General features: G+C 43.9%; 1 long non-coding RNA gene across 3 annotated transcripts in view; it reads left to right on the forward strand.

Moving 5' to 3' along the window:
- LOC103664693 overlaps window positions 1-23540 on the forward strand; it is a 62262-nt gene that overhangs the window by 916 nt on the left and 37806 nt on the right. For 2 of the 3 annotated variants that reach the window (XR_005834880.1, XR_005834879.1), the window contains exon 2: window positions 11245-11391. The exons of the other annotated variant lie outside the window; for it this stretch is intronic. This is a non-coding gene — a long non-coding RNA (uncharacterized LOC103664693). The remainder of the gene's footprint in view (window positions 1-11244; window positions 11392-23540) is intronic. 3 annotated transcript variants of the gene reach the window in all.

Genomic DNA, 23540 nt, shown 5'->3' on the forward strand with positions numbered 1-23540 from the left:
TCAAATTTCCGGTCAGCAGACAGAGAATAAGGATAGGCAGAAAGATGTTTGGGTATGAGAATGTGTTGCTTCTTGGCCCAGGACAAACAGCGCAGGTATGGTGAGGGGGCTGAATTCTAACCGTGCTCCTCCCCTCTCCCTCGCTGAAAGTCATGTCAAGTCCTCTGAGCCTCTCTTTCTCCACCAGTGACATGGGTGCATGTGTCTTCTCAGGGATTTGTCATTCAAGCAAGGGACCTCATGTGGTTGAGTATTTCATCCACTTACTCGTCCATTCAGAGATTTCTTGAGAAGCTACGGTGCAGCCGACACTGTGCTGAGTGCTGACACTCAGCGATGAGCAGAAGAGACAATGTGAGCCTCACAGGACACACAGCCGAATGGGAAGGACAAGCAACTTAGGAACCAGTAGCCGGGCAGCGTCCTAAGCATTGTTTCGGGTGCGGCGTGTCCCTGGCCCCTGCCGACCCTGTCTTCTGGGCCTCTTCCCTGGCTTTCCTGCCACTGGTCCCCAGGCTGCTTCCTGAACCTGACGGCTTCCTCATGCCTCATTTCTTCCTTAACATCGTTGTCCTTGCTGCTCACTCTGCTTGGAGTTAGCTTTCCCCAGCGATTGCAGAGCTGCTCCCTTGGACCACTCACACCCCCGAGAGGTGTCCTCCAGATGGCCCATCTAAAGTAGCCCCACATTTGACTCTGGTTTTGCCCATGGCTCTGCTTTATTTTATTTTTTTTTTTGTAGTCCTTGCTATCACCCGACGTTCTAGTATGTACTTGTTCTGTCGGTGGTGACGTTGTCCGTTGTCTGTCAGCTCCAGAGGAGCCTGGACTTTCATCTGTTTCTCTCCCTACCATCTCCCTGGTGCCTGGAACAGAGCCTCGGTCCTAGTGGTTATTGATCAAACCTTTGCTGAATGAGGAAATGAAAGAAGTACATGGGGAAATGATTTAGGCTCAGGAAAAGCTTCCTGATAGAGATGACCTTTAAGCCAGTGAACTGGTCAGTTAAAAGCGATGCTTAGGTAAGGAGGGGGCGTGCGCAAGTATTCTGGGCAGAAGACACAGCCTGTGGGAAGTCCTGGAGATGAGTAGAGCAGCAGCAGTGAAAGCAGTGGAGCGTCGCTGGGTGACGGGTGTGGAAAGGGTGTGGAGGGGGTGGGGCGGTGGACAGAGCTGTGGGTGCAGGGAGAGGAGGGAGGCAGGAGAGGAGGACCCTGGAAAGCCTACTGTGGAGTTCGGACTCGATCCTACAACATAGGAAAGCAAAATGGTACAGCCCATTTGGAGCGCAGCTTGGCAGTTACTTATGAAGTTAAATATCCATTTGCCATAAGACCCAGAAATACCATTCCTGGCTATTTACCAGTAGAAGGAAAACTTACTTTCACACACAAAACCCTGAGTTTTTGTAACAGCTTTATTTTTAATCACAAAAGCGATCTGCTCTCTATTTTGAATGCTGTGATAGTTACATTGACTATGTGGGCTTGTCAAAATCATGCACTCAAAAGAGTGATTTTTACTGTATAGAAATGACTCTTTGATTCAAAGAACTATGGGAAACTGTCGGAGGGTTTTCAGTAGAGGGGTAGCACTGTCAGATCTGTGTTTCGGAAGGATCACTCTGGCAGAGGGACAGCAAGAATGGAAGTGGGAACCACCGAGAAGTCGAGAGCAGGAGAGCGCGTGCAACTTGGGCTGTGCTGGCAGAAGTGGGGGTGCAAGAAAGTGAGGACTTGATACATAGTTAGAAGATAGAATCAGCAAGGCTGGGTGATTCATTGGATATGGGGAATGAAAAAGAGGGAGGTGCCAAGAATGATGCTGAGGAATTTGGCTTAGGGGCAACTGGATGGACAGTGGTGTCGTTTGCCATAAACACATAGGACTTTTGAGGAGAAGGAGAGGCCTTGGGAAGCACAGGGCATGAGTGTGTGTGAGCTAACAGTGCACTGTATCCATCGGGAGCATGCTGAATGTTCTCATTTGTTTCTTTAGTTCTGTTTCATCTTAGCCAGGTAACACAGACCTGAGGGCTTTAGTCTGCGGCCTCTCTGAGGCCGTGACCAAAAGTCCGCCAGCTTAGGGGTTACCATTGACACTTTACGTTCTGTAGCATCCAAACACTTTCATCTTGGTGCTGCCATTTGGCTGGTTAAGACATCATGTCTATTCAATTTATGTAGGCACAGCAATATGATTAAGATAGTTATTAAATTAAATGGTGGACCATTCCACATGCTATCACTTTCAAGGAAATTTAGAGAGATACATGCAAAGATAGATAGATAGATAGATAGATTTCAAAGAAAAATCAGTATGTGTGTCTTAGACTAGAGAGCTGTCTCCCTCATAGAGCATTTAGCACCTGTGCATGGATGTGGCTGGGGTGGTTTTGCCTGAACAGAGGAAGAATGGACTTCCACATTCTCCTCTGCTTTGTCATCTCCTTCCATTCCCTGGCCCAGATAAAGCTGAAGTGTGTATCTCTGGCCAAACCACCTTCTGCTGTTCTTATGTGGCCCCAATTCCGCGTGGTCTGGCCTGGCAAAGAGAAACTTAAATTGAATGAGTATGGTCCATGGCCTGGAGATTATAGATTTCCTTCAAAACATCCAAAACTCCGAACAAATGTTATATCACTGATCCCCAAAATATTCTTGTGAAGTTAATCGGAAATCCTTGCCTGTATTTATGAATAGGGAAGCTGGAATACAGAGACATTCATTCCAGACAAATCAGCTTAGATTCTAAATGGCAGAGGACTGATTCCTTAGTCTTCCCTGAAACGTCTTACCCTCGCCTCAGAGGCATGTTGCAACTTTATAGCCTTTCTAAATGTCAGATTCAAGGGAAGTGCTGCTCAATGGTTGCCTCTTGGTGGGTGGGTGTGACGTTGCGATCATTCATGTTTTCTGGTTTCCCTGTAATAAGCATGTGTTACCTTTATAATTGAGAAGCAAATGAAAGAAACGTCATTTGACAACAGTGTGCACAGTGGGAAACCATTTTTAAAGAAAAATGTACAGACGCGATTACACATCCAAATGTTAATAGCTGTCATTGTGTCTGTCTGGGAATATGGGTGATTTTTCTTTTTTTTTCTAGTGCTTTGTGTTTTTCATTTTTTTCCCCCATGAATACACATTACTTCTGTAATCAGAAAAAAGATGCAAACTCTTCTTTAAAAAATGCCATGCAGCCTTCCTCTCCCCAGTTAATGCAGTAGGACTGCGTGGGTGAGGAGACCGGGCTTTCAGTTCTGACCCTGCAAGTGCCTAGCTTCGTGACCGAGGCAAGCTGCATCCATGACTTTAAAGAGGGGTCATAATATTCGCGCAGCCTCCCCCCAACTCCCCACCTGCAGTGTCAGGTTCCAATGAGCTAATGCATCTGAGGGCACTTGGAAGGAAGGTACCGAGTGGGGGGCCATCGCTGGAACTGCTGTTCCATAAATACTGTGTTCAATATTATGAAGGGAACATGTTGTAATTTGAAGGCACATCATTTTTATTTTGAGGCAACAGGCGAAATCAGTTATTAAACCAATCTCCTGTCCTTTGGCACTTCTTGTGCCGGCTGATGTCATGTCAGAGTGGAAGGAGAGAAGGTTTGTCCCTGTACGCCCAGGCATCCTGTCGCCATGCAGGATCAGGCAGAGGGAGCTGGCCGAGAGCCTGTGGGGGTGCGGGAGGCCGGGGTGCTGCCAGCTCTGGGCCAGGGCCACCCCCGTGGGCCAGGCAGAGGCCCAGCCTGAACAAGGATTCTAGGAAAGCTGCAGCAAGCTGCCCCCCCAGGTCTTGGCTGCCGGGCCTGAGTCTTCCACTGACAGACAGTCAGACCCTTCTGGCCAGCGAAGCCCGACTCTTGGCTGCACACTGACAGAAAATCTATGGCTGAGTAAGACGGCTCCAACGAGAGATGGAGGACTAAAACCTTCTTCTCTTCCAGTGAAAAGTCATGTAATTATCAGTGTTTAGTCATATAGTTTTATGGCCACAATGATTCACACAGATTCTCTATAAGAAGGAAGAAAAATGCCATGGAAAGAATGGCTTATAGGTCAACCTGTTCAAGTGGAAGAGATTTCATATATATGAGCAGAGAGAAAGGGAGATGTACATTTCTTTGAATGTGAAGTTTCACTAAGCATTTAAAAATGTATTCTCTTGATCTGGCTCCCCCTCTGTGTCCCATGGGATGGAAAGAGAAATCATTTAGTCTCGGAATTAACTTAATTCAAGTTTCTTCTGCGGCTAAGTGCTAGTGGAAGTGGGGACCACGGCTTTCAAAAGCTTATATTCTGATGCCCCTTGTGTTAAGGCTTCTTTATTGTTAAGTGATTGGTGTTTTGGTGGAACTATGGGTCCTTGAACCACTTTTCTAATTATACCTGGCTTATTTGCCATGTACCTAAAAGAAAAAAAAAGCATTTCTCCCACTCTTTCAGCAATTTTAGGAATTGTTCTAGGGTTAGAAAAGACAAACAAAGCTTAAGCTTATGAATATTAAAACCGAATGTTGGAAAACGGCTTGAGGTAATTTGATTGCTCAAATTTAATTCCTTAATTGATTACTTAATTCAATTACAGTTTTCTCCTGTGTGACTAAGCAGAGCTGTATTTAAGCCAGCCTGGAGAGGTGGCCAGCTCTCTGCATCTGTAGCACAATAGGAAATAGCATGGCCCTATTGGCTCAGGCTCTGAAGCTGAGGGCGGGGGGTGCTAGACCATCAACAAGACTTGCTAAGAAGTTGGAATGACTTTTGCCCCCCATAGCGTATCACCCACCCTCACCTATACATAAAAAAAGACAATAACAATGCTGAAAGAAGGTTAGTGAGAGCGAATTCCCCTGAAGAGAGAATTTCTTCCCATCCCCCTACTCAAATCAAATGTGTGAGAGGAGCTGGAGAAGGGTCGAAGGTATGGGTTGTTGACCACTCACCCCTAAACTAGTGACTCACATTACTGCAGAAACCCAAGATGGCCATGGATTCAGAGAGAACTCTTGGGTAAGTTTGACGAATGTTCTCTAGAGTTGGCAGGGCACAGAGTCTGCAAAGTCTGAGGGGGAAAGTTTGATAGAATTGTCCCCAATAGTAGGGTGAAGAGAAGGGCCGAAGGGACAGCAAATAACACTGCCATCCGTCATGGGCAGGGGTGGGTGTCATCTTGTCAGCTGTGGTTCAGGGAGGACACCTCAGATGAAAGCCAGGCTCTGGTTTCCTTGAAAGGACCCTGCCCAAAGGGTCTTCCCACAGGGACTAGACAACCTGGCAGACACTGATGGGTCAGCTGTCCTCTAGGAGCTAAGAGGATCTTGAGTGGTCAGCCAGGAGATATTACTCTGTTCAGGGAGATGTCCCCAGCAAGGAGATCTCCAAAAAACCAGCGAAAGTGGTGTATGAAAGAAAAAGCCACGATTTGCCAGGTAGTGGACACATGACCACATTGCTACAGTGCTGGTCAAGTATAGCTTTGTGCCCCTTTCCCTCTCCTCCCTCTCCTTGCCCTAGTGCTGGAGGAGTTAGAAGCCACAGAGTAAGTTGAGGAGAGGGCGTTTTAGGTTAAGTAAGGAACTGTTCAATACCCACTTCCCTTCCTTAATGTAAGTATTTGACCTGGGCTCAGGCCTGAATGAGGGAGGAGGGGAGCTTTGAAATACGTGAGAGATTGAAGCTTAGCTTAGTGTTAGACGAACTGGACTTTTTCATACCTGAAAAATGAGACACCTTTGATTTCTGGCTGACTGGAAAAGATAAGGTGTCTGTCTGAGATACCACCATGCTGCGAGGAAGACAGATCCAACAGAGGCGGCCAGAAGGCAGTGGGTGGGATAAAAATGAATTTGTTCCATGAGGGTCCAGCCCCTCAATATTTCACCTATTGGAACGAGGATTCCGGAGAAAACTGTCTTTGTATACTGTGATTTTACGAACAGTTTTGGAGACGTGCAATCTTGGTACTTGACATATAAAAATACTCCCTTTATTTCTACAACACACAGCTCAGCAGACCTCTATCTTTGATAACCTGTTCTAGCCTAGCTCTGGATTTGGAGAGCTCTTCTTTCCACGTATTCTGCAGAGATTTTGATGGTAAGAGCTGTGTAGATAGTCCAGAATGTAAAATTGAGAGTTCAAAGGCAAGTCTGTTGAAACAGAAGATAAAGTATTTGTGAAGCATGACTGGGAAGGCTTCTCTGAAAGGCTGGCTTGGTTTTTGAGAGTACCCTTAGCATTTGGTGACTTGGAGCACAGTGATTAAGACACCCAACTCTGAGCCTGGTCCTGTCTCCTCCTGACCATGGGACAATTCCATAACCTCTCTGAGGTTCATTTTCTCCTTTCTGAAATGGGGATAGTAATAGGTACTTTACCTCATAGAGTTGTGAAGATTAAGTGCGTTAATGTGTGTGAAGTGCTTAGAACAGTGTCCAGTACTGTGGTAAGAGGCACTTTGGAGTGTCAGTCATTGTTGCAGACACTGTTGGGGCCCAAGTCGTATCTTCTTGGTCTACTCCACAATTGCCTACAACAGTTCACGCACACTCATAGCTTCCAGTCCCTTCCTTCCCTTCTCGTGGGTCTTCTCTGGCAGCAGGCGTGAGCTCAGGCCAAATGCACGGCGGACTGAAAGCACCAAGTGTTGATGCCCCAGAGGAGATCTTGAATCAGCAAGGGTTGGAGCTGGAGGATAAACAGCCCAGCTCCCTGGTGCCCCAGCGAGGGGATTCTGTGTTCTATGCAAGTCTCTGAGAGGATCCCCAGAGGGATCGAGCCCTAGTTGTCCCTAGCAATGACCCACTCACTCATGCATCATGGATTGGCCTGCCCCCTCTCCCTTACCATGTTTCCTAAGATTGTCTCCAAGATAAATGACTTTAACTCAAATCCTGTCTCAGTGAGAAGCATTGTGGGAACCAAAACACACAGCTCTTTTATATATAAGTCTTCTAGATGCTTAACATCCTCTCTTAACATATTTTTCATATAACCTACCACCCATAGTAGTTGTGGAGCCATAATGGGACACTTGTTGAATTTTAATTTTATATCATCTCCATTTTTCATTATTTCTCTCTGTAACCCCATGAGCTTCTAATTAGAACTGTCCTCCCAGAACTTCAGACGGTTGGATAGTTATCCTTTTCTTAAATATCGCCTCTCAGAGCATTCCAGGGCTCTGTTTTGCTCACCCTTGTGTTCCCAGAGCCAAATGCAGTATCTGGCAATAACAGTACTCAATAAAAACTCTGCTGTCTTACCAGTGGGAACCCTATCCTTCATGTTAAATCAGAATCTAGCTTGCTGCCAATCAAACCCCAAATAATGAGCAAGCAATCAGAGAGCTAACTTTATAGGGGCGCCTGGGTGGCTCAGTTAGTTAGGGTCTGCCTTCGGCTCAGGTCATGATCCTGGAGTCCTGGGATCGAGCCCTGCCTCAGGCTCCCTGCTCAGTGGGAAGTTTGTTTCTCCCTCCTCCTGCTCCTTCTCTTTCTCTCTCAAATAAATAAAATCTTAAAAAAAAAAGAAAGCTAATTCTATATAGTAGGTACAGCAGCCTGATATTTATGTTGTGGTGGTTTAGACCTGCACTAGCCAGTACAGTAGCCACTAGCCACATGTGGCTACTGAGCACGTGAAACGTGGCTCATCTGAATTGTAATGTGCCACAGGTGTCAAGTGCACACCAGATTTAAAGACTTACTACCAAAATTTAAAAAAAGAGATATCTAATTACAGATTTTTTATGTAGATTATGTAATCTGAAATTTTAAAAAATAATGTGAATTATTTGAATAATATGCAAATATAATGCAAATAATTTGAATTCTATATCATAATTTGAAATATTTTGGATATACTGGGTTAAATAAAATATATTATTAATTTCACCTGTTCTTGTTACCCTTTTTAATATGTACTAGAAATTTAAACTTATGTGTGTGGCTTATGCTCTATTTCTATTGGATAGTGCCAGTCCATCCCTAACTATTATTGCTTTTTCTCGACCATCTCTCACGGGTGGTAATGTTCTTATTCATCCTCTAACTGAATGTTTTTGGGGTACCGGGCCTGTACCAGAGGCAGGGCACATGAAGGTTTAGCATTGCATTGCCTGCTTCTTGAGACTGGGATGGGGGTCATGAGGAATGAGAAAGGCCCCAGAGTCTGGGTCCCCTCTGCTAGCCTTAGGTGTATTCTTCGTGGATCGCAGAGAGGGAGTGCAGTGGTTAAAGCCGTAACATGTCAGTAATAAATAATCGGAATCCAATACGTGTGTCTTTACTGGAATGTCTCTGCGTTCATTTGGTTGGTAGGTTTTGCGTCCATGGGTGCCTGAGTAGGGCAATAGCCTCCTGCCTCAGTTGAATGTTGACTTGAGATTTCAGCATCCAGGGAGGTATGCCTGAATGTAGGATGTGTATCTCCTAGTCATTGAGCATCACTTAACCTTTTTAAGCCTCAGTTTCTAACTCTGTAACATAGGAATACTGCTACCTGATCATGTATGTCACAGAATTGTTATAAGGAGCAAATCAGAGTGGACAGATTAGATGTATGTGGACCAGACTTTGGGATGAGTTCCTGATATGACCCCCATTTCGGAAGCTGCAGAAATTTGACTCTGAGTGACCGAAATATCCCAAAAGGCATCCAGTGGCTGATGAACTATTCTTCTTCCCTTTATTGAATGCCTCGATATAAAGTCTGTAATAGACTCTAGGTCCGAATATCTGTTATGACTTCATTAACTTAAATAAGTATCTATATGACATGTAGGTTAGTATGATCATTATCCCTATGGGTTTGTTTTTATAGCTATGCACACTTCTCACTCTTGAGAACCCCAAGGAACAAAATGTTATTGGCATCCTCTCCAGAAACAAAGAACAGCTGCATTTGTTTGGGACATTTCCCAGGCTGCTCCTTCCTCCATGTGTGAAGGATGCTGTTGGTCTGTCAACCGCACATTGAAGAGGGAGCTTGGGTTCTCATCACTCCCTTCACCAGCACTCATGCAGCTGCTCGGCACTCCGTGTGGGTTCTCTACTGTGTTTTAAAACTCCGTGCAGTGGCCTTAGGCGTCAGGAGCTCTACCTGCCCTCACCTTTCTTCTAAAGTGCACAGTGGTGATGTGGAACCCCAGTGGAGGAAAGTCCTGGAATGTCCCTGCTTCTACCAGCACTGATCTCAATCTGACAATCACCACCATATATAAAAGGACTAGACTGTTGAGACTGGAAGAACCTTGAGAGAGTTGAGTGGTTCTCAGCTCTGGCTGCCTGTTAGAATCTCCTGAGGAGACTTTGAAAATATTCGATGCCTAGGCTGCCTTGAGCCTGAGACTGGTTTAGTTGAATTGTAACAGGGTCCTGGCAGTTGCTGCTTTATAAATAAGTGCTCTCCAGGGTTGAGAACCACTAATCTGAAGTCAGGACTAGAACCACCATCTCATTTCATCATGCAGATAATTGAAGATAACATGGCTTTGGACTCAGACATCTTTGAATTTTGAATTCTGCCTCATTTACTCATTAGTTGAGGCCTTGAACAAACTCTTAAAATTCTCAATTTCCTTGCTCATAAATGGGAAAAAGAACCCTTAGAACATTTTGGGGGAAATTAAGTATGAAGACTTATGTCTGTCTTCTGTACTCATTTTAAGTGAGCAACTTGAGTATAGGGACCATCTAGTAATAAAAATAACACTTAACTGAGAAACTACAATGTGTCAGACATGACAAGTGCAACATTTAAATGATCCCACTTAAGCCTCACAAAATCACTGTATGTTAGTTAAAGAACAATTTCATGGGGCGCCTGGCTGGCTCAGTCAGTAAAGTGTGTGATTCTTGATCTCGGGGTTGCAAGTTTGAGCACCATGTTGGGTATAGAGATTACTTAATAATAAAAAATCTTAAAAAAAGAATAATTTCATGCAATGAAACACATAAGACAAAGATAAGTGAATTGTGTCTGCCCAGGATCTCACAGGCTACAGCAAAGTCAGGGTTTAAACTCGGATCTTTCTCACCCCAGTTTGTTCTCAGTCCATGCACTGTAATATCTCCCTGGCCTGTGCTAAATGTTGTTTCCCTAGCCCCGAGCACAATGCCTGCTGCACGGAAGGTAGTCAATAAGTATTCAGTAAGTGGATAACAACTAAAATATGTAAATGAACGAAAGAATGACGTACCTAGCTCGTGGAAGACCATCAGTTAGTGTTACTACTCGGTTGATCAGTCTGCTCTGCTAACACCATCAGATAAAAAGGGTTTATCTTCAACAGAGGCGACATGCAATAAGAAAAATTATCATGTGGCTTCTAATTATTGCCATGATAACATGAAAAAATAGACAAGCAACTGATCAATCCTATTCTTTCACATACTATCAGGCAGGATGTGATTTTAACTTGGAGCATGTTGATAGCTGCAGATCAGAAAAGCAAATATCAGTTCATGCTAGTTTTAGAGTCCTGTTAATCTTCCAGATTGTTATTTGGACACTAGCTGTCAGCATATTTTATGTATTTCCTACATGTCTCATGAACACAGCTGTGTTAAAACTCTGAGGGTTCATTTTAACACACGAGAGCAGCTTGGACTAGTCGGAAATGCACGAGATGTGGAGTCAGCAAGCCCGAGTTCAGGTTTTGGCTGTCCACTTACCAGCTGTGAAGCTTTAAGCCCAAGCATCTCAAATGAAATATGCATGCCCTGGAGGTTTGGGACATTATACTGGAAGGTCTCAGAGATGCAGGATAAACACAATGCATTCATTCATTTACTAAGCAAATATTTATTGAATGCCAGGCATTGTATTTCAAGTGAACAAGATGGATAAGGTCCCCGTTCTCACGAAGCCTTAGATTCTTCAAAGAGATATCAGTTCAGATACAGATGAACACTATTTTTAAAAAAAGATAACATGAAATTACTTTTTAAAGGCCCGGTAACAAGTTTATTTTAAAAGGCTTGATAATGGATTATTATTAGTTGCCTACCCAGAATTCACTTTCCCCTTTCTATTGGCATGCTGTTTTCAATTAGAAGTCTACTGTTGTTGCCATACACTGCCCATGGGATGGGCATTAGTTGGCTTAGGCCAAATATATTCAACTCCCCATTGGTTTAGGGGTAGCCGCGTAACCTAAACAGTCCAATCAGCATTACTCTTGGGACTCTGGCATGCAATCCTGGTATCAAAGTCGTTTTTATTGCTTTTCCTCTCAGCACCGGAGAATGAAGATGTAAAGTCAAGAGCTGCTGGGGCCGTTTTGCTGCTAGGATGGGAAGAGCTTAAGGATGAAGCCAATGTGAAGAGAAGGGTGCAGCTAAGTGGACCCCACTCAGGGGGTTGCCTCATCTCTGAAATTCAAGGTATAAAGGCTAATAGATTCCTTTATTGCCTAGCTGATACGAATCAACTCCTCTGTTTCTTGCACCAGAGAATTAGTAACCGATAGAGAAATTTGGTTCCAAGAGTGGGGTACAGTAAAATACAAACCCTAAAACGTGGATTTGGCTGAGCAGAAATGATGAGATAAATGGCAATGGCCTGTTGGGAGTCAGGCCTGGACCTGGAGGCATAGCAGGGGAAATGGCAGGAAATATCCAGGATTGTTGATTCTAGGAAGGTCCTATAATAAAGAATCAATCTTAAGAGAGGTGACCCCTCTGAAGGCAGAGAAGGAAGGAAGTGTGGTTTTGCTTAGAAAGGCCCTTTCTGGGGATAGACTATAACCCAGACGACCGGACTCAAACAGTGTCGCAGAGACCAAATACTCTGCTCCAAGTGAAGGTCATACAAGCAAAGACAGGAGGTAAGACTGGGGCAAAGGACAAGCCTAACCCCTTAGGCCACTCTCCAAACTTCCTACTAAACAGCTCTCCCCTGACAAAGCACATAAGAGCAGCTGTGATGGAACCTGAGGTCAGGGAAGAGATCATTCCACTCCAAGTTATTGTCAGAAACTGTCCAGAAACAGAAGCCAGCACAAGAGTAGCAGCTATTACACTGAGGCTTTAGGGGACGATCATACAACAGGGACCTGTCATTAGACAATATAAAGTCCTAGACTCAAATACAATGAGCAAGACAGGCTGTCTGTCTCTGGTTCCTAGCCTATGGAAGTGACGAGTCAAATATCTTGGTGATAACTAAGTTTACAAAGGAGCTGTATTGCCAAAGAAATCCCAGTCCTGGACAACCACAGTTTCTGACTGTTCAACTCCAACGGCCATCTCAGACTCTGTGAAGCCACACACAGAAAAGGGGATTATGCAGCTCCTAGAAAGGGAACCTTCTCTAGATATGTCAACGAACAAAAAGCCTCCAAGAGAAGAAAATCAGAGCCTGCCAAATTGGTTACACTACTCGTCCACTGTCGGATCATCATCAGAACATGAGGCTGAGAAGAAAAAACAAATCCTTGGTACCAGCATTTCCAAGCCAGAGTCCTGAGATTCACCCGGATCCGACTATTTAAGTCATGTTCACCTGCAAGTCACATAGCCATCCCAGGGGAATTATGTCTTATGTGTATTATTGTCTGAAATGTGTCTGTTTGTGTGTGTGTGTGTGTGTGTGTGTGTGTGTGTGTGTGTGTCCCCCAATTCTTCTCTTTTATAATTGAGATTTCTTTCATTATAGTCATCCCTGGTCTTTCCCTACTATCGTATGTTGGATGTGTTGGTGATTGATACATTTGTCTTAGCCATATTTTTTTAAAATATTTTTTTATTATATTATGTTAGTCACCATACAGTACATCCCTGGTTTCTGATGTAAAGTTCGATGATTCATTAGTTGCATATAACACCCAGTGCACCATGCAATACATGCCCTCCTTACTACCCATCACCAGCCTATCCCATTCCCCCACCCCCCTCCCCTCTGAAGCCCTCAGTTTGTTTCTCAGAGTCCATAGTCTCTCATGCTTCATTCTCCCTTCTGATTACCCCCCCTTTCTTTATCCCTTTCTTCTCCTACCGATCTTCCTAGTTCTTATGTTCCATAGATGAGAGAAACCATATGATAATTGTCTTTCTCTGCTTGACCTATTTCACTTAGCATTATCTCCTCCAGTGCCGTCCATGTTGCAGCAAATGTTGAGAACTTGTTCTTTCTGATAGCTGAATAATATTGTATTGTATATATGGACCACAACTTCTTCTTTTTTTTTTTTTTTTAAAGATTTTATTTATTTGACAGAGAGAGATACAGCCAGCGAGAGAGGGAACACAAGCAGGGGGAGTGGGAGAGGAAGAAGCAGGCTCATAGCGGAGGAGCCTGATGTGGGGCTCGATCCCATAACGCTGGGATCACGCCCTGAGCCGAAGGCAGACGCTTAACCGCTGTGCCACCCAGGCGCCCCTGGACCACAACTTCTTAATCCAGTCATCTGTTGAAGGGCATCTCGGCTCCTTCCACGATTTAGCTATTGTGGACAGAGCTGCTATGAACATTGGGGTGCATATGGCCCTTCTCTTCACTATGTCTGTATCTTTGGGGTAAATACCCAGTAGTGCAATGGCTGGATCATAGGGTAGCTCAATTTTTAACTTTTTAAGGGACCTCCACACTGTTTTCCAGAGTGGCTGTACCAACTTGCATTACTTTAACCAACCGGAAAGAGCTACATCCAGACTGAAAGAAGGTTTCCTATCACCCAGAAGTCCTGGACATGGAACTAGATGCAGTGCTGGATGATACTTGGGTTGTCTATTTGGGGGGACAGAATGATTGTACTTTATGTAGATATGGATGGGCATTTTAAAAATCGCATGTATGGGAAGACGGATGCATGTAGGTGCTGTATAGTCAAAGAGGTAAAGTGTCTAAAACCACTTAATGTATATCCTAGGATTTAGCAAATAAGCTACTGTAGTATGGAAAATAAGAGCTAGGCTTCTAACAGTCAAAGAAAAGAATTATAAATAGGGAAAGTGGGAAGGCTAGAATGAACTCAGTGGTGTTGAATTAGAACTGGGGGTTAGCAGCATGAACTCATGATTTTTAATATGTAGGTGCCCATAGAAATAGACCTAGATATCTATCTGAGAGAAATCCTAGAAGCAACGACACTCAGTACCAATGAATACAGTTCTTAATTGCCCAGATCTTGGTTTCTGAACACCATTCTCTGGTAAAAATTACCAGGGTTCTTTGGAGAAATGGCTGATTCTAGGTCTGAGGCAAAGAAAGTAGAAGCTGGGCATGCAATATCTTCTGCTGTTAGAAATAAGGAAGTCCTAAAAAAAAAAGATGATGGGGATATGTCAAAAGCACATAGGAGCCTACTTGAGGGAGCCACCAGTGGTCAAATCGGGGACAACCTGAACAACAAAATAAATAATGCTAATAATAGTTTATAACCCATAGACTAAAATGAGAATGCACAAACCATACTGATATACGCAGACAAACGAATGGGAGAGAAGAAAAGTAAACTAGAATTCCACTAAAAGTGTAGAAGGAATGATGCAGTTAGAAAGTCACCAGTTAGCAAACACCACAGTAATAATTGTTTCAGGCAAAACTCATCAATAAATGCTAAAATTTGTAGACAAAAGTATGAGAAATAGGATATTTACATAATCTTAAAGTATCCTCCCAAAAGTTTATGATTAATCACAATGGGGAAAACAGTGACATTACAATAGTGAAACATGGCAAGCCCCAGCTTCGTTCAGTGTTGAAGGTTTTCCTCACTGTAATGGTCCAAGTCACCATCATATATCTCGGGTTAGGGTGCATTCAGGTGGCTACAGCATCACGCTGTGTTATTTATTCCAAAAATGATAACCTGAATCTAAATTATGAGCAAGCGTCAGGCAAACCCAAACTGAGGGCCATTCTACAAAATAACTGACCAGCACTCTTTAAAAATGTCAAGATCATGAAAGACAAAGAATTCTTCCAGATTAAAGGCAACTAAGGAGACATAACAACCAAGATCGAGTGTGGTCCTGGATTAGGTCTTGAACCAGAGAAAAGACATTAGTGGAACAGTTGATAATACTTGAATAAGGTCTGTAGCTTAGTAACAGTGTTGTAGCAGAGTCAACTAATATATATATATATATTATATAATGTTTCCATGCCCCCCCCTTCTTTCAAGTCTTTCCTGATCCCTTAACTATCATAATTCCATACTTACATTCATGTCTATATTCTAATGGTTTCTGTTGTGATTCAGAGGTCTGTAGACTGGCAGCCTGTGGGCTAAATTGGGCTTCAATCCTTTAAGGTTTGGCTGGCACAAAAGTCTCCCCATCCCTGAAAATTTGATTTGTCACAGCTCCCAACTACTCTCTATTGTCTCAGACATCAGGCTGGCTCTACTCATTTATATGACCTTTTTTTTTTTCTTAGTAGTAGTTTAAACATTACTACCAAAATTTTGAAGCCTTGTGTAACAAATTAAGCAAAATATATTTTCATAGATACCTTGACTTCAGGCTCTGTTCGAATAGTCACGTTTGCTGATTCATTGGGTCTGAGTTAATGTTTGCCTGACTTTTCTTACATCATGAAAATAAGTGCTATTTCATTTTTGACTCAGAAATAGCCATTAGTCACCAAATTCCTCACGCTGTTCTTTGAGTTTAATGGCAGTTTAGATCAATTGCCAAATATATGAAAATGAGGAGGTTCAGAGACATTCTGTATTTATTACTCATTTCTCAGAAACCTGATGGGCTCTGGGTGTAGAGATTACATCATCTCTTCCAGAGTCTTCTTCTACCCCATAATCTAATCACCTGGGAAGCTTTTAAAATGCTGATGCCTAGATGCTACTCCCAGAAATTCAGATTGAATTCTTATGCAGTAGGACCTAGACTTTTTCTCCTCTTCCTCCCTCCCTTCCCCTCTTCCTCCCTCCCCTCTCTCCCTTCCTTCCTCTTTCTTTTTCTTTTCTTTTCTTTTCTTTTCTTTTCTTTTCTTTTCTTTTCTTTCTTTCTTTCTTTCTTTCTTTCTTTCTTTCTTTCTTTTTTCTTTTCTCTTCTCTTCTCTTCTCTTCTCTTCTTTTCTTTTCTTTTCTTTTCTTTCTTTCAGGTTTTCCAAATGATTCTAATGTGCACCTAGTTTTGAGAACCACTGATCTTCCTTGCTTATGTTTGAAGTGATCAAGCACCTATTGTCTTAGGGAAAGGGTGTGATAGAACTTTGGTAACTTTGATAAACAAGGTTTATCTTTCAATACTTCTTGATATGCAGGGCAGCTCACTGAGAAGAAAGTATACATTCAAATTTCCTGGGGAGCTGGCTAAGTGTGCAGCTTCCAGGGTCACACCCTCCCCGATTCTGATTCAGTGTTTACTGAACACCGTGCTAATTACCTGTTAGCTGCTCCATAGAAGGAAGACCTATAGCTCTCTGCGTTCAAAGCTTTATTTCTGAATTACTTGTCCTGACCCATTCATTCCTCCCACTACTTTACTTCTTCTTAATCCCACAAACTTCCAAATGTGTTGCTCACACTCTAATTTTCATCATCACCTTTCTCATTAGGCTTAACTTCTGGCATTTTCTTCTTGGCTCCTCGTTGACCATAGCTTGATCTCCCTCTGTGACTCTGCATTAGTTTGTCTTGGGAAACTGCCCACACACGTAGGCTTGTTCTTCCCAGAGATTTCCCTGCTGCAAAGTCACCTCTCCCAGCTTCCACATGCTGGATTTACCTCTATTTGAGCCTCAGTGTATTCACTGGGTAAAAAGCCACCTGAAAACTGGATGGCTTACCACAAACACGATTCTATGGGATAGCTGGCTGTTAGGACCAGCTGGGCTGGAGTGGGACTCACTCCCATCTTTGAGATCTCACTTGGGATGGCTGGGGCAGCTTGGGGCCTCTCTCCACCTGATCTCTCATTCTCCATTAGTTCTCTGGACTTCTTCATATGGTGGTGGAGGGGCTCCGTGGAAAAAGCAAGAAAGGGCAAGCCCCAATAAACAAGTGTTTCTTCAAGCCTCTGCTTGCATTACATTTGCTTATGTCCCGTTGATCAAAGCAAGTCACATGGCCAAGCCCAAAGTCAATGTGGGAGGTGGCTACCTGAAGGCATGAATCACTGGTGCCCATTACTACAAAAATAGACCACAGCTTTCCCCTTAATGCCAATTATTCACGCCCCTGTCATATGCAATATTCCCTTCCCCCAAGCATCCCTACAAATCTCACTCACCTGTAGCATTAAGCTCAAGGTCCTGGGTCCTGTGATTTCTATCAAGTCCAAAGGAGGATGAGTTCCTTGGCTGTGGCTCCTTTGGGTTCAGAAACCTGTAAGTGGACGGGACAAATTATATGCTCTGCCAACACTCAACAAACATTGAAAGATCGGGGCCAGGACAATCACAGTAAATATTTCCATTCAAAAATGGAATTAAGGGAAGATACATAGCAGGCACTGATTCATTAGAATTCTGGAATCCTGCCAGGCATGTGTTGCCAGGTCTTCCCATTCTGAGAGCAGGACCCAGTTCTGTCCCTGGGAGTAGCTTCCCAACCCATTGTTGCCTATGGCTCTTGGTGCCTGTGGCCCAGCTCTTGGCTTTGCCTCCCTTTTTGCTTAAGAAATAGCCTGTGCTGGGGCGCCTGGGTGGCACAGCGGTTGAGCGTCTGCCTTCAGCTCAGGGCGTGATCCCGGCGTTATGGGATCGAGCCCCACATCAGGCTCCTCCGCTATGAGCCTGCTTCTTCCTCTCCCACTCCCCCTGCTTGTGTTCCCTCTCTCGCTGGCTGTCTCTATCTCTGTCAAAATAAATAAATAAAATCTTAAAAAAAAAAAAGAAAAAGAAATAGCCTGTGTTGGCTTCTAAGTAGCTTTCTGAGGTCGCTTCTTACTTAAAAAAAAGTTGGGAGCCCAAAGGCCATTTTGCAGTTTGTGAAACCTCAGCTCCTTTTACTCCAAGCTGGCTATGTATATTTCTGTTGCAGTTTGTTTTCTTTTAATTAAGAGTTTATTTATTTATTTTTAGAATAGTTTGGGTTCACAGCAAAATTGAGGAGAAAGTACAGAAATTTTTTCATCAACCCTCTTCCCCTACACATGCATAGCCCCTCCGTCATCTGCATCCTGCTCTGAGTAGTACATTTGTGACTATCGATGCACCTTACCTGACGTGTCGTGATCACTCAAAATCCATAGTTTAGGGCTCACTTCTGATGCTGTACATTCTCTGGTTTTGGACAAATGTCCAATGATACATACCATCATTATGGCATCATACAGAGTATTTTCAGCTCCCTAAAAAACCTCTGTGTTCTGCCTATTCATCCCCACCAAACCCTGGCAACCACTGATTTGTTTATTGTCTCCTTAGATTTTCCAAAAGGTAACTGTGTTTTTTTTTTTTCAGTACAACTCTCTTTAAAATGTTGTAGGTGTTTTATGATTGTCACTTCAGTTCACTACATGCTCCAAAACCACATCCATAAATTCTTTTTGAGACTGGCGTCTCTCTTCTTTGGGCATGTCTGGCTGCTGTGAGGCAATGCCATTAAGATTCTTAGAAATTCTTTTGTCTACCTGCGATGTTCCACTGGAAACCACCTTGTAAAACCCAAAACCCAAAATTCAAGAACAAATAAGTTGAAAAAAAAATGGGAAGGGATTGTTTCCGCAAGGGTAGCCACGTAGAAAGAGACCAGGAATTCACGGTGAACAGATCGGGGACATGTGGTTCTCACCGGATGCTGTGTAGATGCGTTGAGCCTCATTAGAGGGGCCTGACTGGGCAAACAGCCACAATCTGACCACTGCTGTCCCAATGTATACACAGTTTCCCAAAGTATTTTTTTTTCCTTAAGATATTTTACAAGTACGTTTGCAAGTTATTTCATGGGATTTGTCATATATGGTTTTAGATGGCTGGACGGTTCTCCATCGAATGAATATGTCATCATTTACTACTCCTCTCTAGCACCTTGTTTAGGCAGTTTTGGTTTTCTGCTGTTAAAATAATGCTGCTGTCATCATTTTTATGCATTTTTACTTTTGAGTTCATTGATTATGATGCATTTTCCAACCTTTTAAGAATTGGATCATCGGATACTATTAGAAACATTCAAGGCAAATGAGCTAAGGGGCCAGTGTTTTCTAGAAGAATTGTAGCAATTAATGACACTGTCATCAGCCTACCTGTTTCCTGAGACTTACATTTTTATTGTTTTTCTTTCTTTTTTAGAATTTAGCAGACAAAAATGGCGTCTTGTGGTTTTAATTTCCATTTCTTTAACTGCTAAGTAGACAAGCATTTTTTCTTTTGTTAAATTACTCAAACTAATTTTTCATGTGTGACATCTGCTCCAGTTACAGAGTGTCAAATTAACATTAGGCTTGGCTGCAAATGACAAAAACAAAAAAATTCAAACAATACAAAGTTTAACAGTGGTGTTTTTTCTTTCTCACAGAAAAGAGGTCTGGGGGCAGTCCAGTGCTATGGCAGCACTCCAAGCTGTGAGGGACCCAGGGTCCGTAGATCTTTATTTTTTTTTTTACATTTTTTAAAATTTAAATTCAATTAGCCAACATATAGTACATCATTTGTTTCAGATGTAGTGTTCAGTTGTGTATAACACCCAGTGCTCATCACATCACATGCCCTCCTTAATGCCCAGCACCATGTTCTGTAGATCTTACTGCTTTGCTCAATCCTCAGCATGAGCTCCTACCATGTGATTTGCATTCCCATTGGCAGGAAAGAGATGGGGGTTGGAGTGGGATAAGCCCTTCTCATGAAGGACATTTTCATTTCACTTGGTTTATATCCCATTGGTCAGCACTTAGTTTTATTTCCAAGGGAAAAAAGGGGAGAAGAGCTATGACGTTGACCAGCAGCCTCTGCCACACACAGCAAATCTCTGTCTCCCATCGGGGCTGAGAAAGTAGCAGCTCTGGGAGGAGAAGACGGTGCTGTTTGGCAGGGGAGTAAATGTGAGAAGAGTGCCAGGACTCAGGCTGGCGCACAGATGGGTGTGTGTTGGTGGGAAAATGCCACTGGTGGGAAGTTGGCTTCTCTCTGGTCCTGGACCCTTCCCAGGCTTAACTCAGCCTTCTCTAATAGACCTTCCATCTCCTCCCCAAATTCTCATTGTTTTTCAGGGCCCCGCTCCCATCTCAGCCTTCTCTAATAGACCTTCCATCTCCTCCCCCAAATTCTCATTGTTTTTCAGGGCCCCGCTCCCATCTCAACTCCTTCTGCAGCTTTCCCTTACCAACCCAAGCCTTCATTACTCATTTGAACCTAGACACAGAGATGGGTTTTGTTAGTTTATCATTTCTATGTGTAGTTGGCCCAATAAGATTACAAATTTATGAATAGCAGGTGTAGTACCTTACATTTTTCAATGGCCAGCACCCCCTTCCTATCTCCCCTTCCACATTCTCTTATCTCAGTTTAGGAATCCCTGCTTACTCCCAAATATCATGTTCTGGAGGAATCATGGTTTATAAATTCAGTGAACACGATTTGCTCAAGAAAGTATCAAGTGTTTATTTGCAGAATCAGCTTTCATGTTCTTCTCGTTGGTAAACAAACTGTATGGCACTAGGATAAGAACATTTGGAACTCAGTAATATGATGTTTTGTTTTGATTCCACAGAATTGCTTAATAGATAGCATAGAGCCGTCAAATGATATATTCCTGAAAATTGTTACAAGTGTCTTGAAACTGTGTATCAGGGATAGTTAAGTGGATGAGGATGGTGCTTGGTCATCAAGATGTAACCATTCATTTCATAAAAAGGCGTTATTTGCCCATGTATTCACAAATCTGTAATATGTATCAAGTGTCTGCTACTGACAAGGCACAATGTCAGATAACATGGGGTCAGATCTATGGGAGACTCAAGATGAACCAGACTGGGATTCTGCTCTCAAGAAGCTTTTCACCTTGTAGGTGAAAAACACACACATTAGTGTAACATTTTCATTATCCCTTTACCTGCTGGAGGGTGGATGAAACCCCATTAGCAGAAAGAAAACATCGCTATGGGTTGATCAAGCACGAACAGGCAACAGAAGAGTAGCTCAAAGCAGCCCTTGGCTCTGCCCTGAGGATACCTCTTGGTCTGTGATGAGTCACCACAGATGGGGCTCAGGAGTGGTTGTGCCCTCTCTCTGGGCTCCTCTTCAGGGTCTTCTTTGCTTTTGCCCCCTCATCCCTCCTCCTGGGCACTTCTGCTTTGGTTGCTGTCTTGTGCTGAGGCATAGGCAAGGAAAAGCAGCTTTCCTGGCCTAGCTTCAGAGTGCATCATTTATTCATTCAACAATCATTTAATCAAATATTAAAAAAAAATTCTCCACCTTCCTCTTGCCAATACGGACTAAAAGCATTACCCCAGTGTGTTATTATGCTAATAGAGATACTACCTTTTTTCTTACCTCTACCAAGTATCATCTACATTATCTGCTTTTATATCCTACCTTGATATGAAACAGAGCTCTAAGGAGAGAAGGTTTGGTTGGGGAGAACCCTGTCCTCCTAGAGGGGGAAGCAATGGGGTCATAAGGAGGAGCAGAGAAAGTGCCCAGAGAGTGGGGTAAGGAAGAGTGCCAAGATCGAGAGGACAGTATAAACCCAGGTGGGATGGCAGGCATCCTCAGGGTGGGGGGTGGAATTTCCATGGGTGTGCAGGGCTGAAATTGGGGCCTTTTTGATAATATCTCTTGTTAGGCTCAACCTGTCCTGCTGATGATTATGTATTTTGGCTCTTCCCCTACAAGAAGGGGTACTGTGAAAGGTGGGAGAGGAATTGTTGAGGGCCTACGCTAGGAAAATGAGGGGCAATGTGGAGCCAAGAACAAGTGTGGCCTTGGAATCAGGTAAAAGGAACACCCGAGTTCACATTTCCTCTCAATCAGTTATTGACCATGTGGATTTGGGCAAACTACTTATTTCTCATGTGTAAAATGAGGATAATAGTACTGACATCACACCTAGTACACAGTAATGTCTTGTTTCTCCACAGAGGTCATTAAATATTTTAAGCATAACATGCTGTAAGATGTATGGCTAATGGCCTTATTAAGCAGGCTATAAACTGTACCTTGATAAAATGATAAATGAATGAGTCCTTTTATAGCTACAAAATTATTCAGTAGATCACTCACCCAGATTCAGTGGTCCACTTCCAGAAAGTTCTTGACACATCTTGAGTTGTCAGGCTGAGGCTTGAAGAAGGAGGAACCTCTGGATTTCTGAGTCAAGGAAACCACAGGGGTGCAGGTGCTTGGGTGTTCCTCTTCTCTGCTTGCCAGCGAGGGGGGCCCCTCAGCCTAAAAATATCTGCCAGGGAGCTGGGGCGAGAAAGGGCAGAAGCCGTGTGGGAGGCGCTATGGGAGGAGTTTGGGAAAGAAGGTGACAGGATGCCAAGGAAATTCTGTTTGGCTTAGAGATGTGGCCTCGGGCCAGTTCCTTTCCTTCTCCCTTCATCCAGAAAAATAGAACTCAAGAGTAGGAGTCACCACCTTCTTCCTGCCCCCTCTCCCAGTGCTGCTCTCTGCTTGGCTATGGCACTCCTCCAGGGGCAGGACCGGTATGGGAGAAGAGGGGCGATGGGGACCCCAGCAGTGTTCTTAGGTTCTAATGCCCAGCCTCTCACCCACCGAGGCATCCAGCACCCTCTGATTCTGTGCTTACATCCTGACCGCATTTCTTCCTATGGCACTCCCTCCAGAAACTGGGCCTTGGAGAGCCTTCTGAGCTGGGGGCTCAAGGTTGACTCCGCCCAGCAAACTGTGGCTGTGTTTGCATTTGTGCTTGGTGCCTTAGGCATTTGCAGCTAATTGTGTCTAGAAACACTGAGATACGGCAGAGTCTCTAGGAGGTGGGAAAGGAGGAGAAAAGAACACGGGACATAAGAAGGTAGGCACATCCTTGCTTATGTCACCCACCAGAGGCAGGGCCTTGAGGAATCATCTACCTTCGGATTGCAGATTAGCATCTCAGCTCCTCACCAGGCACCACTTACCACGCAACAATCAGAAACCAAGATTCCAGGTCGCTGGGAGCGGGAATGGTGCCGGCAAGGTTGAGGGTGGGGCAACGAGAAGAAATGGGCCACTGGTACTTGCTGGAGGACAGCTGTCTCACTGGTTTGTCCACACGGGGGTTTTAGATCTTTGGCTTGAAGGAAATGGATATTGGGGTGGGTGCAGTCAAGGGAGGAGGATGGCCAGAGAGTGCCGCAGAACAACCACCGTTAGGGGCACACAAAGTCCCATCAAGGAGTATGCAGTTATGGGTAATTCCAACAGAATCTGTCTCCAGACCCTAGTTTCCATATGCGCTTTCCCCTAAAACGGATCCTCCCACCCTGGGGGGCACACCCTAGGTGTTAGACTGGTTCTCTCCCTCAGCTCCTCCTTTGCACTGCCCCCCTGGGTACTTTTCAAAAGGAAGCCCCATCTCCCTTGCGTCTGCCTCTCACCGGGTACGCTGCCTCCCCCAGGAAATTCCTCCAGTGCACCAAATAAAGGGCTGGCTTGTAATACTGATGTCTGAATCTCAAGTACACGT

The sequence above is a fragment of the Ursus maritimus genome, unplaced genomic scaffold (assembly GCF_017311325.1).
Source record: "Ursus maritimus isolate PB19 unplaced genomic scaffold, ASM1731132v1 scaffold_15, whole genome shotgun sequence".
NCBI lineage: Eukaryota > Metazoa > Chordata > Mammalia > Carnivora > Ursidae > Ursus > Ursus maritimus.